Here is a 4,388-nt window from a genome sequence, read left to right as displayed (position 1 = left end):
GCTAATACATGGAAATAACCTAAAGGTCCACTGATGGATGAATAGGTAAAGAAAATATGATATATATATATATATATATATATAATTCAGCCTTAAAAAAGAAGGAAATCCTGCCATTTGTGACAACATGGATGGACCTTGAGGCCATTATGCTAAGTGACATAAGTCAGACAAAGAAAGACAAATACTATATGATTTCACTTATATGTGGAAACTAGAAGAAGAAGAAACAGCTCATGTATACAGAGAATAGACTGGTGTTTTGCCAGAGGCGGGAGGTCAGAGATGAGCAAAATGGGTAAAGGCGGTCCAAAGGTACAAACTTCCAGTTACAAAATAAATAAGTCCTATAACATACAGCATGGGTACTATAGTTAATTATACTGTATTACATATTTAGAAGTGCTAAGATAGTGAATCTTAAAAGTTGTTACCACATGAAAAAAATTTACAACAATGCATGTTAACTGGACTTACTATGGTGATCGTTTCACGATCTATACATTTAATGAGTCATTATGTTATACACATGAAACTATTATAATGTTATATGTCAATTATATCTCAAGAAAACAAAATGATTTGAACAAGGGGCAAAAAGAGAAATCAATAGAGAAATTCAACAAAACCAAAAGTGGACCTTTGAAAAGATCAATAAAATCAATAAGTCTCTATCCAGGCTAGGAACAAATGAGAGCATATACTAACTACTAATATCAGAAATGAAAGAAGGGATATCACTACAGATGCCATGAATTAAAGGATAAAAAAGTAATATTATAAATAACCCTATGCCCACAAATTTGATAACCTAGATGAAATGGACCAATCTCTTGAGATACACAGTCCACCAAAACTCACACAAGAAGAAATAGATGATCTGAATAGGCCTGTGTCTATTTAAAAAATTGAATCAATAATTAATGACCTTCCTAAATAGAAAGTACCAAGATCAGATAGATTCACTGGTAAATACTGCCAAACAATTAAGGAAGAAATTATCCCAATTCCCCATAATCTTTTTCAGGGGATAAAAGCTGAGAGAATACTTCCTACATCATTCTATGAGGCCAGCATTATATTAATACTGAGATTAGAAAAAGACATGATAAAAAAAGAAAAGTATAGACAAATATTTCTCATGAACATAGGTGCAAAAATCCTCAACAAAATATTAGCATATTGTACCCAACAATGTCTGAATAGAATTATACACTGTAATCCAAGGGGATTTATACCAGAAAGGCAAGTCTGGTTCAACATTTGAAAATCAGTTAATTTAATCCATCACATCAACAGGCTAAAAAATAAAAATTACATGGCCACATCAATAGATGTTGAAAAAAACACTTGAGGGGCATCTATGTGGCTCAGTCAGTTAAGCGTCTGACTCTTGATCTCAGCTCAGGTCTTAATCTCAGGGTCATGAGTTCAAGCCCTGTGTTCCACTCCACATGAAGCCTACTTTACAAAAAAGAAAGAAAGAAAAAACACTAGAAAAAAATCCAGTACTCATTTAATACAAAAGTCTCAGTCAACTATGAATAGAAGGGAACATCCTCAACTTGACAAAGAATATCTACAAAAAAGTTACAGCTAATATCATACTAATGGTGAGAAACTCAACGCTTTCCCACTAAGATCAGGTAAAAAGCAGGAGAGTCCCTTCTTGCCACTCCTTTTCAAAATCATACTGGAAGTTCTAGCTAATGGAACAATATACACAGGCACAGACAGACAGACACACACACACACACACACACACACACACAAAGGAAATAAACAATATGAAATTGGAAAGGAAGAAATAAAATTGTTTTTCTTTGCAGATGATGATCATCTATGTAGGAAATCTGAAAGAATCAACCAAAAAACTCCTGGAAATAATAAGTAAAATTGCAGGATACAAGGTTAATACATAAAAGTTAATTGCTTTCCCATAAACCTGCAATGACCAAGAGGAATTTGGAATTAAAAATACAATGCAATTTACATTTGCACCAAAACAAGATACTGTGGTATAAATTTAACAAAATACATACAAGACTTCTATGAAGAAAATTACACAACACAACTCCGATGAAAGAAATAAAAAAAACTAAAGAAATGGAAAGAAATGCCATGCTCATGGACAGGGAGACACAACATTGTCATGATGTCAGTTCTTCCCAACTAGACCTATACATTCAAGTGCAATTAGTGAGAAAAAAATCCCAGCAAGTTATTTTGTAGATATCAACAAACTGATCCTAACATTTATATGAAGAGGCAGAGGACCCAAAATAGCCAACACAATATTGAAGGATAGTAGCAAATTGGGAGGCCTGACACTATGCAACTTCAAGACTTACTATAATAGGTGATGGGAATTAAAGGGTGCACTTGTTGTGATGAGCACTGGGTGTGGTATGGAAGTGTAGAATCACTATATTGTGCACCTGAAACTTATATTACACTGTATGCTAACTAACCGGAGTTTAAATAAAAACTTGGAAAAAGAAAAAAAGAAGTATATTTTAAAAAAGACTTACTATAAAGCTACAGTAATCAAGACAGTGTGGTACTGGTGACAGAATAGAGTGCAGACCTAGACCCCCCCATAAATATAACCAACGGATTTTTGACAGTGGAGCAAATACAACACAAGGGAGCAAAGGTAGTCTTATCAACAAGTGGTACGGGAACAACTGGACATCAACACGCAAAAAATTGAACCTGGACACATACTTTACACCTTTCACAAAAATTAACTCAAAATGGATCACACACCTAAATGGCAAGTGCAAAACATAAAACTTCGTGAAAATAATATACGAGAAAATCTAGATGACCTTGAGTATGGCAATGACATTTTAGACATGATATCAAAGATATGACCTATGAAAGAAATAATTGAAAAGCTGGACTTCATTAAAATTAAAAACTTCTGCTCTGTAAAAGACAGTGTCAAGAACACGAGAAGACAAGCTACAGACTGGGGGGACAAATTTGCAAAAGACACATCTGATAAGGGACTATTATCCAAAATATACAAAGGAATCTTAAAACTCAACAGTAAGAAAATGAACAACCCAATTAAAAAATGAGCAGATTAGAAGACACCTCTTCAAAGATATACAGATGGCAAATAAGCATATAAAAAGATGTTCCACATATGTCATCAAGAAAAGTAAAAACAATAAGCTACCATTACACACCTATTGAAATGGTCCAAATCCAGAACACTGACAACACCAAATGCTGGTGAGGATGCGGAGCAAGAGGATCTTTCATTCTTTGCTAGTGGGAAGGCAAAAGAGGGCAGCCACTTTGGAAAACAGTTTGGTGATTTCTTATCAAATTAAGCATACACTTACCATGTAATCCAGCAGTCATGCTCCTTATTTTTTACCCAAAGGATTTTAAACATTATGTCCACACAAAAACCTGCATACGGATGTTTCTAACAGCTTTCTTCTGATTGCCAAAACTAAGAAGCCAACATTTTGTCCTTCAGTAAGTGAATGAATGACGTGTGATACATCCAGAAAATGGAATATTATTCAGTGCTAAAAGGAAATGAGTTATTAAGCCATGGAAAGACATGAAGGAATCTTAACTGTGTTATTACTAAGTGAATGAAGCTCACTTGAAAAGGCTACATACTGTATGACTCCAACTATATGATATTCTGGAAAATGCAAAATTATGAAGAGAGCAAAAAGATCGATAGCTGCTAGGAATTGGGGAAGAATGGTCAGAGCACAGAGGATTTTTAGTGTACAGAAAATACTTCATATGATACCATAATGCTGGACACATATTTTTGTATATTTGTCCAAACCCACCGAATGGACAATATGAAGAGTGGACCCAGTGGATCCTGGAGTCCTGGGATCGAGTCCCACTTCGGGCTCCCTGCTCAGCGGAGAGCCTGCTTCTCCCTCTGCCCCTCACCCCGTTCGTGTTCTTGCTCTCTCAAATAAATTGAAAAAAAAAAAAAGAAAGAAAGAAAGAAAGAAAAAAGAAGAAAGAAAGAAACTATGTACTGTGGGTGATTATGGTGTGTCAGTGTAGGTTCGTCAATTGTAACAAATGTACCACTCTGTTGGGGGATGATGATAATGAGGGAGGCTATACATATGTGGTGGCGGGGGGTATATGGGAAATCTTTGTACTTCCCCCTCAATTTTTAATGAACCTAAAACGGCTCTAAAAAATACTCTTAATAATAATAAAAACCCTATGTCCATATATATCGGGCAATGATTAAATATGTTATAGACATGGTGTGAAATGTTGAGGACTTTTAAGAAAGAATGTGTCAGGAGTGCCTGCCTGGTTCAGTCAGTAGAGCATGCGACTCTTGATCTCGAGGTCATAAGTTCGAGCCCCACATTAGGCATAGT

Source organism: Callorhinus ursinus, unplaced genomic scaffold (genome assembly GCF_003265705.2).
Source record: "Callorhinus ursinus isolate GAN/ISIS: 27379988/994484 unplaced genomic scaffold, GSC_fseal_2.0 scaffold64, whole genome shotgun sequence".
In the NCBI taxonomy this organism is placed as follows: Eukaryota; Metazoa; Chordata; class Mammalia; order Carnivora; family Otariidae; genus Callorhinus; species Callorhinus ursinus.
This window is presented reverse-complemented; position numbering follows the sequence as displayed.